The sequence below is a fragment of the Arachis hypogaea genome, chromosome 14 (assembly GCF_003086295.3).
Source record: "Arachis hypogaea cultivar Tifrunner chromosome 14, arahy.Tifrunner.gnm2.J5K5, whole genome shotgun sequence".
NCBI classification, from domain to species: domain Eukaryota; kingdom Viridiplantae; phylum Streptophyta; class Magnoliopsida; order Fabales; family Fabaceae; genus Arachis; species Arachis hypogaea.
The window spans coordinates 102,304,810-102,317,629 of record NC_092049.1 but is presented as its reverse complement, the minus strand read 5'-3'; the positions used below and the strand labels follow the sequence as shown (position 1 = coordinate 102,317,629).

At 38.8% G+C, this 12,820-nt stretch overlaps 1 non-coding gene across 1 annotated transcript; it reads left to right on the top strand.

The window, feature by feature from the left end:
* Positions 1 to 4,006: 4,006 nt before the first annotated feature.
* LOC112746403 (small nucleolar RNA R71) lies at positions 4,007 to 4,114 on the top strand. Its single transcript, XR_003174289.1, has one exon. It is a non-coding gene; the product is annotated as a small nucleolar RNA R71 (small nucleolar RNA).
* Positions 4,115 to 12,820: the final 8,706 nt, after the last annotated feature.

Here is a 12,820-nt window from a genome sequence, read left to right as displayed (position 1 = left end):
TTAAAAATGCAGAATTATTATATATGTAATCATAGTATTAAATATTATGTTGTATTAATAATTATTAAAATATTATATATATATAAAATAAAAAAAATAATAAGGGACCTAAGGCTACACTTATATACAGTAGCTATAGTATACAAAAAAAAACGAGGGACCTAAGACTACACTTATAAAAAGTAGCCATGGAATATAATGTGGCTACGCTTGACAGGTGATGCAATAGTGTTGAAAAGCGTAGCCTATTCTAGTAAAAATGGAAGCTGAAAAGCGTAGCCTTTGGTCCTGCACAGCATCACTTGAAAAGCGTAGCCTATTCCTAAACGCCAAAAGCGTAGCCCTTGGTGCAGAAAAGCGTAGCCTTTGAGAATAGGCAACGGCCGAATAGGAATCACCCCAAAAAGCGTAGCCGTAGCCCAAAAATCGTAATCGTAGCCTAAGGCATCATTTTTTTTCACTTTTGGCTACACTTTTCAAGTGTACCTGAATGGGTGTTTTTCTTGTAGTGCCTTGAGGCATCTCAGGGATTTCATGGTGGGGAATTTCCTCATGCTCTTGCTGAGGTCCAAGATCTCTTGTTTGCTCCATCCTTTTCTTAGTGATGGGCTTGTCCTCTTCAATGAGGATGTCTCCCTCTATGTCAATTCCAGCCGAATTGCAGAGGTGGCATATGAGGTGAGGAAAGGCTAACCTTGCCCATGTGAAGGACTTGTCAGCCACCTTGTAAAGTTCTTGAGGTATAATCTCATGAACTTCCACCTCCTCTCCAATCATGATACTATGGATCATGATGGCTCGGTCTATAGTAACTTCAGACCGGTTACTAGTAGGAATGATTGAGCATTGAATGAACTCTAACCATCCCCTAGCCAATGGTTTGAGGTCATGCCTTCTTAATTGAACCGACTTGCCTCTTGAGTTAATTTTCCATTGAGCTCCTTCCTCACATATGTCTATGAGGACTTGGTCCAACCTTTGATCAAAGTTGACCCTTCTTGTGTAGGGGCATGCGTTCTCTTCCATCATTGGCAAGTTGAACGCTAGCCTTACATTTTCCGGACTGAAATCTAAGTATTTCCCCCGAACCATGGTGAGGCAATGCTTTGGATTCGGGTTCACACTTTGATCATGGTTCCTAGTGATCCATGCGTTTGCATAGAACTCTTGAACCATTAGGATCCCGAATTGTTGAATGGGGTTGGTGAGAGCTTCCCAACCTCTTCTTTGGATCTAAAGTCGGATCTCCGGATACTCATTCTTTTTGAGCTTGAAAGGAACCTCAGGGATCACTTTCTTCTTGGCCAAAACTTCATAGAAGTGGTCTTGATGGACCTTTGAGATGAATCTCTCCATCTTCCATGACTCAGAGGTGGAAGCAATTGCCTTCCCTATCCTCTTTCTAGAGGTTTCTCTGGCCTTAGGTGCCATAAATGGTTATGGAAAAACAAAAAACTATGCTTTTACCACACCAAACTTAAAATGTTTGCTCGTCCCCGAGCAAAAGAAGAAAGAAAGTAGTAGAAGAAGAAAAAAATGGAGGAGATAGGGGAAGAAGATGTATTCGGCCAAGGAGAAGAAGAGAGGGTTGTGTTGTGTGAAAATGAAGAAGGAGTGGGGGGTTTATATAGGAGTGAGGGGGGTGTAGGGTTCGGCCATTAGGGTTGGGTTTGGGAGGGAAATTAGTTTGAATTTTAAAGGTAGGTGGGGTTTATGGGGAAGAGATGATGGATGTGAGTGGTGAAGAGGTGATGGGAAAGAGTGATTGAGGTGATTAGTGCAGGGTATTTGGGGAAGAGAGTTATGAAAAGGTGTGAAGAGGAGAGAAGAAAAAGTTGGGGATCCTGTGGGGTCCACAGATCAAGTGGGGTCAAGGACTTAACATCCCTGCTCTAATTAGGCGTGTAAAACGCCCTTGCTGTGCAATCCTGGCGTTTAACACCAGACTGCTGCCTGTTTCTGGCGTTAAACGCCCAAATGTAGCTTGTTTCTGGCGTTTAACGCCAGACAGATGCTTGTTTCTGGTGTTAAATGCCAGCTTGGTGCCTGTTTCTGGCGTTAAATGCCAGACAGATGCTTGTTTCTGGCGTTTAAATGCCAGACTGCTCTCCTCCAAGGTGTGCTATTTTCAATGCTGTTTTTCATTCTGTTTTTAATTTTTCAGTAGTTTTTGTGACTTCACATGATCATCAACCTAATAAAAAACAAAATAATAAAAAGAAAATAAAATAGATATGATTAAATAACATTGGGTTGCCTCCCAACAAGCGCTTCTTTAATGTCAATAGCTTGACAGTGAGCTCTCATGGAGCCTCACAGATAATCAGAGCAAGGTTGGAACCTCCCAACACCAAACTTGGAGTTTGAATGTGGGGGTTCAACACCAAACTTAGAGTTTGGTTGTGGCCTCCCAACACCAAACTTAGAGTTTGACTGTGGGGGCTTTGGTTGACTCTGCAGTGAGAGAAACTTTTCATGCTTCCTCTCCATGGTTACAGAAGGAGATCCTTGAGTTTCAAACACAAGGTTGTCCTCATTCAGTTGGAGGACCAACTTTTCTCTATCCACATCAATCACAGCTCTTGCTGTGGCTAGGAAGGGTCTTCCAAGGATGATGGATTCATCCTCATCCTTCCCCAGTGTCTAGGATTATGAAATCAGCAGGGATGTAAAGGCCTTCAACCTTTACTAACACGTCCTCTACTTGTCCATAAGCCTATTTTCTTGAGTTGTCTGCCATCTCTAATGAGATTCTGGCAGCTTGCACCTCAAAGATCCCTAGTTTCTCCATTACAGAGAGTGGCATTAAGTTTATTCCTAACCCCAGGTCACATAGAGCTTTCTCAAAGGTCATGGTGCCTATGTTACAGGGAATTAGGAATTTACCAGGATCCTGTTTCTTTTGAGGTAATTTCTACCTATCCAATGCATTTAGTTCATTGGTGAACAAGGGAGGTTCATCTTCCCAAGTCTCATTACCAAATAATTTGGCATTCAGCTTCATGATTGCACCAAGGTATTTAACAACTTGCTCTTCAGTAATGTCTTCATCCTCTTCAGAAGAAGAATACTCATCAGAGCTCATGAAGGGTAGAAGGGGATTTAATGGAATCTCTATGGTCTCTAGATGAGCCTCAGATTCCTTTGGTTCTTCAAGGGGATACTCCCTATTGGTCACTGAACGTCCCAGGAGGTCTTCCTCACTAGGATTCACGTTCTCCTCCTCCTCTTTGGGTTCGGCCACATCATGTAAGGCTTTGGCCTTGCACTCTCTTTTTGGATTTTCTTCTGTATTGCTTGGGAGAGTACTTGGAGGGATTTCAGTGATTCTTTTACTCAGCTGGCCCACTTGTGCCTCCAAATTTCTAATGGAGGACCTTGTTTCATTCATGAAACTCACAGTGGCCTTAGATAGATCAGAGACTATATTTGCTAAGCTAGATAGATTCTGCTCAGAATTCTCTGTCTGTTGCTGAGTAGATGATGGAAAAGGTTTGCTATTGCTAAACTTGTTTCTTCCACCATTATTAAAGCCTTGTTGAGGCTTTTGTTAATCCTTCCATGAGAAATCTGGATGATTTCTCCATGAGGGATTATAGGTGTTTCCATACGGTTCACCCATGTAATTCACCTCTGCTTTTGCAGGGTTCTCAGGATCATAAGCTTCTTCTTCAGAAGATGCCTCTTTAGTACTGTTGGATGATTCCTTCAATCCATTCAGACTCTGAGAGATCATATTGACTTGCTGAGTCAATATTTTATTCTGAGCCAATATGGCATTCAGAGTATCAATTTCAAGAACTCCTTTCCTCTGAGGCGTCCCATTACTCACAGGATTCCTTTCAGAAGTGTACATGAACTGGTTATTTGTAACCATGTCAATGAGTTCTTGAGCTTCTGTAAGCGTTTTCTTTAGGTGAATGGATCCACCTGCAGAATGGTCTAATGACATCTTTGATAATTCAGACAGACCATCATAGAATATATCCAGGATGGTCCATTCTGAAAGCATGTCAGAAGGACACTTTTTGGTCAGTTCCTTGTATCTCTCCCAAGCTTCATAGAGGGATTCACCTTCCTTTTGTCTAAAGGTTTGAACATCCAGTCTAAGCTTGCTAAGCTTTTAAGGAGGAAAGAACTTGGCTAAGAAAGCCGTGACCAGCTTATCCCAAGAGTTCAGGCTGTCTTTAGGTTGAGAGTCCAACCATATTCTAACTCTGTCTCTTATAGCAAATGGGAAAAGCCTAAGCCTGTAGACCTCGGGATCAACCCCATTGGTCTTAACAGTATCACAGATCTGTAAGAATTCAGTTAAGAACTGAAAGGGATCTTCGGATGGAAGTCCATAAAACTTGCAATTCTGTTGCATTAGAGAAACTAATTGAGGTTTCAGCTGAAAATTGTTTGCTCCAATGGCAGGGATTGAGATGCTTCTTCCATGTAAATTGGAACTAGGTGCAGTAAAGTCACCAAGCATCTTCCTTGCATTGTTATTATTTTCGGCCATGTCTCCTTCTTTTTCGAAAATTTCTGTTAGATTTTCTCCAGAGAGTTGTGCTTTAGCTTCCCTTAGCTTCCTCTTCAGAGTTCTTTCAGGTTCAAGATCAACTTCAACAAGAATGTTCTTATCCTTGTTCCTGCTCATATGAAAAAGAAGAAAACAGAAAAGAAGAGGAATCCTCTATGTCACAGTATAGAGATTCCTTTATGTGAGTAGAAGAAGAAAAGAAATTCAAACACAGAAAGAGAGAGAGGGTTCGAATTTTTAAGAAGAAGAGAAGTGTTAGTAGATAAATACATAATTAGAAAGAGGTGAGAGAGAAGAATTTTCGAAAAATAAATTAAAATAAAAAAATATTTTTGTTTTTAATTTAAAATTAAAATTAGAATTCGAAAATTAAGAAAGGAAAATTGAATCAAATTAAATTAAATTTAAAACAATTAGTTATTTTAAAAAGGAATTTTGAAAAAGAGGGAAAGTATTTTCGAAAATTAGAGATAGAATTAGTTAGGTAGTTTTGAAAAAGATATGATTGAAATAGTAAACTTTTAAAATCAAACAAAAATTCAAGTAGTTAATTGAAAAATATTTGAAAATCAATTTTTTTGAAAAGATAAGAAGTTAGAAAAGAAGTTAGAAAAGATTTTGAAATTGATTTTGAAAAGATGTGATTGAAACTTATTTTGAAAAAGATTTGAAAAAGAAATTTAAAAAGATTTGAATTTTGAAATCAAAGTTGATTACTTGACTAACAAGAAACTAAAAAGATATGATTCTAGAGTTTAAAGATTGAACCTTTCTTATTAGGCAAGTAACAAACTTAAAAATTTTGAATCAATCACATTAATTGTTTGTAAAGATTTTGAAAATCAATCATAAAGTTTTCGAAAATATAAAGGAAAAATTGAAAAAGATTTGATTTTTGAAAAAGATTTGAAAAAGATAGAATTTTTAAACTGAAAATTTGATTTGACTCATAAGAAATAACTAAATTTTAAAAAGTTTTGAAAAAGTCAACTCAAATTTTCGAAAATTTATGAGTAAAAAAGGGAAAGATATTTTTTTTATTTTTGAATTTTAACAAGAAAAGAGAAAAACATCAAAAAGACTCAATGCATGAAAATTTTGGATCAAAACAAAGGAAACATGCAAGAACACTATGAATGTCAAGATGAACATCAAGACTTATTTTTGAAAATTTTTAAGAAAAGAAAAACATGCAAGATACCAAACTTAGAAATTTTTTATTTTTTAGACACTATGAATGCAAGAATGCATATAAAAAACAAGATGCAACACACAACAAGAAAATCTGAAGATCAATCAAGAGGATTCATCAAGAACATCCTGAAGATCATGAAGAATGCAATGCATGAATTTTCGAAAAATGCACAAATTTTAAAAACATGCAATTGACACCAAACTTAAAATTTGACACAAGACTCAAACAAGAAACATAAAATATTTTTTTGGTTTTATGATTTTATTAAATTTTTTTTTCGAAAATTATTTTGGGAAAAATGAAAAAGAAGCAAAATTTTTTTTTTGTATTTTTTTCGAAAATAAGAAATAAAAAGCTTAAAATTAAAATAAAATTACCTAATCTGAGCAACAAGATGAACCGTCAGTTGTCCAAACTCGAACATTCCCCGGCAACTGCGCCAAAAACTTGGTGCGCGGAAATCGTGACGGTTCCATTCCTTGGTAACTGCGCTAAAAACTCAATACGCACGTTCACAATCTTAGTTCTTTGTCACAACTTCGCACAACTAACCAACAAGTGCACTGGGTCGTCCAAGTAATAAACCTTACGTGAGTAAGGATCGATCCCACAGAGATTGTCGGCTTAAAGCAAGCTATGGTCACCTTGTAAATCTCAGTCAGGCGGATTCAATTGATTATGGAGATTTAATAATTAAAAAGATAAATAAAACGTAAAATAAAGATAGTGATACTTATGTAATTCATTGGGTGGATGAACCCCCTTGCTCACCAAGGAACTAGATGACTTGACTAGGCAGAAATTACCTCTAAAGAGACAAGATTATGGAAGGTTCTCAATACCTTGTACCATAGGCACCATGACCTTTGAGAAGGCTCTGTGTGACATAGGGTCAAGCATAAACCTCATGCCTCTCTCTGTAATGGAGAAGCTAGAGATCATTGAGGTACAAGCTGTAAGAATCTCACTAGAGATGGCAGACAATTCAAGGAAACAAGCTTATGGACTTGTAGAGGATGTCTTGGTAAAGGTTGAAGACCACTACATCCCTACTGATTTCATAGTCCTAGACACTGGGAAGTGTATGGATGAATCCATCATCCTTGGCAGACCCTTCCTAGCCACAGCAAAAGTTGTGATTGTTGTTGACAAAGGAGAATTGGTCCTTCAAGTGAATGAGGACTCCCTTGTGTTTAAAGCTCAAGGATCTCCCTCTGTAACCATGGAGAAGAAGCATGAAAAGCTTCTCTCAATGCAGAGTCAAACAAAATCCCCACATTCAAACTCTAAGTTTGGTGTTGGGAGGCCACAACCAAACTCTAAGTTTGGTGTTAAGAGGATATCATCATGCTCTGAGTATCTGTGAGGCTCCATGAGAGCCCACTGTCAAGCTACTGACATTAAAGAAGCGCTTGTTGGGAGGCAACCCAATTTTACTTATCTATGTTAAATTTCTATTTTCCATTGTTATTTTATGTTTTCTGTAGGTTGATGATCATGTGAAGTCACAAAAACAATTGAAAAAGCAAAAACAAACTGAAAAACAGAATAAAAAATAGCACACCCTAGAGGAGAAGCCTACTGGCGTTTAAAAGCCAGTAAGACCAGCAGAATGGGCGTTAAACGCCCAGTCTGGCACCATTCTGGGCATTTAACGCCAGAAATGGGCAACAGACTGGCGTTTAACGCTAGAAAAGGGCAAGAAGCTGGTGTTAAATGCCAGAAAAGGGCAAGAAGCTGGCGTTAAACGTCAGAAATGGGCAGTAACATGGCGTTTAACGCTAGGATTGGCAGCAAAGGGCATTTTGCAAGCCTAATTGGTGCAGGGATGAGAAATTCTTGACACCTCAGGATCTGTGGACCCCACAGGATCCCCACCAACCTCAACTCACTCTCTCTCTTCTTCACACCTTTTCATAAAACTCTTCCCCAAATACCCTTCACCAATCACCTCAATACCTCTTCCCCAAAAACCCCTCTCCTATCAAATCCTACCCTCTTCTCCGTAAACCCCACCTACCTCACCATTCAAATTCAAACCACTTTCCCTCCCAATCCCACCCATACATGGCCGAACCTTACCCTCTCCCCACTCCTATATAAACCACTCTTTCCCCCTTTATTTTCACACATCTTAACACTACTTCTCCCCCTTGGCCGAAACACTTACCCCCTCCATCTCCATTATTTCTTCTTTCTCTACTCTCTTCTTTCTTCTTTTGCTCCAGGATGAGCAAATCTTTTAAGTTTGGTGTGGTAAAAGTGTGCTTTTTGTTTTTCCATAACCATTTATGGCACCTAAGGCCGGAGAAACCTCTAGAAAGAAGAAAGGGAAGGCAAAAGCTTCCACCTCCGAGTCATGGAAGATGGAGAGATTCATCTCAAAGGTCCATCAAGACCACTTCTATGAAGTTGTGGCCAAGAAAAAAGTGATCCCCGAGGTCCCTTTCAAGCTCAAAAAGGGTAAATATCCGGAGATCCAACATGAGATTCGAAGAAGAGGTTGGGAAGTTCTCACCAACCCCATTCAACAAGTCGAGATCTTAATGGTTCAAGAGTTATATGCCAATGCATGAATCACCAAGAACCATGATCAAAGTGTAAACTCGGACCCAAAGAATTGGCTTACAATGGTTCGGGGGAAATACTTAGATTTCAGTCCGGAAAATGTAAGGTTGGCATTCAACTTGCCAATGATGCAAGGAGATGCACACCCCTACACTAGAAGGGTCAACTTTGATCAAAGGTTGGACCAAGTCCTCATAGACATTTGTGAAGAGGGCGCTCAATGGAAGAGAGATTCAAGAGGGAAGCCGGTTCAACTAAGAAGGCATGACCTCAAGCCTGTGGCTAGGGGATGGTTGGAGTTCATCCAACGCTCAATCATTCCCACTAGCAACCGGTCTGAAGTTACTATAGACCGGGCTATCATGATCTACGGCATCATGATTGGAAAAGAAGTAGAAGTTCATGAGGTTATATCCCTAGAACTCTACAAGGTGGCGGACAAGTCCTCTACTTTGTCAAGGTTAGCCTTCCTTCATCTTATTTATCACCTTTGCAATTCAGCTGGAATTGACATAGAGGAAGACATCCTCATTGATGAGGACAAGCCCATCACTAAGAAAAGGATGGAGAAAACAAGAGATCCTACTCATGGACAAGAGCATGAGGAAATCCCTCATCATGAAATCCCTGAGATGCCTCAAGGGATGCATTTTCCTCCACAAAATTATTGGGAGAAAATCAACACATCCCTAGGAGAATTAAGCTCCAATATGGGACAACTAAGGGTGGAGCACCAAGAGCATTCTATCCTCCTCCATGAAATTAGAGAAGACCAAAGAGTTATGAGAGAGGAGCAACAAAGGCAAGGAAGAGATATTGAGGAGCTCAAGCACTCCATAAGATCTTCAAGAGGAAGAACAAGCCGCCATCACTAAGGTGGACCCGTTCTTTAATTTCCTTGTTCTTTATTTTCTGTTTTTCAAATTTTTATGCTTTATGTTTATTTATGTTTGTGTCTTATTACATGATCACTAGTGTCTAAGTGTCTATGCCTTAAAGCTATGAAAATGAATCCATCACCTTTCTTAAATGAAAAATGTTTTTAATTGAAAAAGAAAAAGAAGTGCATGAATTTTGAATTTTAAAACAGTTTAATTATTTTGATATGGTGGCAATACTTTTGTTTTTCTGAATGAATGCTTGAACAGTGCATATTTTTGAATTTGTTGTTTAAGAATGTTAAAATTGTTGGCTCTTGAAAGAATGATGAAAAAAAAGAGAAATGTTATTGACAATCTGAAAAATCATAAAAATGATTCTTGAAGCAAGAAAAAGCAGTAAAAAGCTTGCGAAAAAAAATTGTGAAAAAAAAGAGAAGAAAAGAAAAAAAGAAGAAAAAGAAAAAGCAAGCAGAAAAAGCCAATAGCCCTTTAAACCAAAAGGCAAGGGTAAAATAAAAAGGATCCAAGGCTTTGAGCATCAGTGGATAGGAGGGCCCACAGGAATAAAATCCTGGCCTAAGCGGCTAAACCAAGCTGTCCCTAACCATGTGCTTGTGGCGTGAAGGTGTCAAGTGAAAACTTGAGACTGAGCGGTTAAAGTCGTGGTCCAAAGCAAAAAGAGTGTGCTTAAGAGCTCTGGACACCTCTAATTGGGGACTCTAGCAAAGTTGAGTCACAATCTGAAAAGTTTCACCCAGTTATGTGTCTGTGGCATTTATGTATCCGGTGGTAATACTGGAAAACAAAATGCTTAGGGTCACGGCCAAGACTCATAAAGTAACTGTGTTCAAGAATCAACATACTAAACTAGGAGAATCAATAACACTATCTGAATTTTGAGTTCCTATAGATGCCAATCATTCTGAAATTCAAGGGATAAAGTGAGATGCCAAAACTGTTCAGAAGCAAAAAGTTAATAGCCCCGCTCATCTAATTAAGACTGATCTTCATAGATTTTTTTGGAATTCATTGCATATTCTATTCTTTTTATCCTATTTAATTTTCAGTTACTTGGGGACAAGCAACAATTTAAGTTTGGTGTTGTGATGAGCGGATAATTTATACGCTTTTTGTCATTGTTTTTAGTATGTTTTTAGTATATTTTAGTTAGTTTTTATTATGTTTTTATTAGTTTTTATTAGTTTTTAAATAAAAATCACATTTCTGGACTTTACTATGAGTTTGTGTGTTTTTCTGTGATTTCAGGTATTTTCTGGCTGAAATTGAGGGACCTGAGCAAAAATCTGATTCAGAGGCTGAAAAAGGACTGCAGATGCTGTTGGATTCTGACCTCCCTGCACTCAAAGTATATTTTATGGAGCTACAGAAGCCCAATTGGCGCGCTCTCAATTGTGTTGGAAAGTACACATCCTGGGCTTTCCATAAATATATAATAGTTCATACTTTGCCCAAGATTTGATGGCCCAAACCAGCGTTCCAAGTCAGCATAGAAATTATGGCGTCAAAACGCCAAAACTGGCACAAAAGCTGGCGTTTAACTCCAAGAAAAACCTCTACACGTGAAAGTTTCAATGCTCAGCCCAAGCACACACCAAGTGGGCCCGGAAGTGGATTCTGCATCATTTACTCATTTCTGTAAACCCTAGGTTACTAGTTTTCTACAAATAGGACCTTTTGCTATTATATTAGAGAGACTTTTGAACACACTTTTCATCTTTGAACTTGTATGTTCACGCTTTGGGAGGCTGGCCATTCGGCCATGCCTAGACCTTTTGTTCTTATGTATTTTCAATGGTAAAGTTTCTACACACCATAGATTAAGGTGGGGAGCTCTGCTGTTCTTCATGAATTAATGCAAAGTACTATTGTTTTTCTATTTAATTCACGCTTACTTCTTCTCTAAGATATACACTCGTTCTTCAACTTGATGAATGTGATGATCCGTGACACTCATCATCATTCTCACCTATGAACGCGTGCCTGACAACCACTTCCGTTCTACATGCAATCAAGCTTGAATGTGTATCTCTTGGGTTTCTAATCTAAGATTAAAACCTTCGTGGTATAGGCTAGAATTATTGGCGGCCATTCCTGAGATCCGGAAAGTCTAAACCTTGTCTGTGGTATTCCGAGTAGGATCTGGGAATGGATGACTGCGACGAGCTTCAAACTCGCGAGTGTTGGGCGTGTAACAGATGCAAAAGGATCAATGGATCCTATTCCAACATGATCGAGAACCGACAGATGATTAGCCGTGCGGTGACAGCGCATTTAGACCATTTTCACTGAGAGGACGGGAAGTAGCCATTGACAACGGTAATGCCCAACATACAGCTTGCCATGGAAAGGAGTATGAATGATTGGATGAAGGCAATAGGAAAGCAGAAGTTCAGGAGGAACAAAGCATCTTCATACGCTTATCTAAAATTCTCACCAATGAATTACATAAGTATCTCTATCTTATTTTATATTTTATTCATATTTTAATTATCAATCCTCCATAACCATTTGAATCCGCCTGACTGAGATTTACAAGATGACCATAGCTTGCTTCAAATCGACAGTCTCCGTGGGATCGACCCTTACTCACGTAAGGTTTATTACTTGGACGATGATGACAAGTCATCTTAGCCTAGTTTCACTAGCCTTTTTCTTTTGTTTTCAATTGAATTATGCACTTTCTTGAGCCATAAGCAAGCCAATTGGGTAGATTTTCATGCTTCCTTTGATTTAATCAACCATGTATGAATTCATGCTATTTCATGAGGTTTTATGCTATAATTGTCACATATTATGAAAGAATGAATATCTCATGATTTTGAGCATAGCTTTGATGTGTTTGGTTGATTAATGATAGGTGAAGAAAGCTTGGAGAAAGCTTGAAGCAAGAAGGAATGGCTAGGAGGAAGAGAGGACAAAAAGTTTGAGCAAAAGTTTGCCTCAAACTTTTGTGCAAACTTTTGGATTAATTGAAAACGAACCAGGGAGCAAAAAGCTTGACCAAAAGTTTGCCTCAAACTTTTGTGCAAATTTTTGGGCGAAAAGCTGGAGCAAAAGTTAGCCTCAAACTTTTTGGCAAACTTTTGGCATCACAAATCAACACCCTGGAAGAGCAAAAGTTTGCACCAACGTTAGCCTCAAACTTTTTGGCTAACGTTGGCGCATGAACAACACACCCTGGAAAGCAAAAGTTTGCGCCAACGTTAGCCTCTAACTTTTTGGCTAACGTTGGCGCCATGAGTGTGCAAGGGGAGGCCAACGTTGGTATCAGCAAAAGAGGGTGGCTAATGTGAAAAGTTGGAGTAAAAGTTTGCCTCAAACTTTTACTCAAACTTTTACTCAAGCTTTCATGATTCCAAACCCGGTTCAATTCGGTTCTTCTCCAAACCCCAAGAGCAATCAACCAAGGCCTCTATCAACCCAATTTCATCAAGAGCAAAGGCCCAATTGAAGGCTTGAAGACCATTTGAAGAAAGTTTATAAATAGCATAGGATTTAAGTTTTCGGAGAGCTTCCCTTTTAGTTTTCATAGAGCTTTCTTTTCGGGTTTGATTGGGGAGTTTTGTAGAGAGCTCACTTTTACATTCTAGCATTGTTGTTTTAATTCAAGAGAATTGGGGAAGAGAA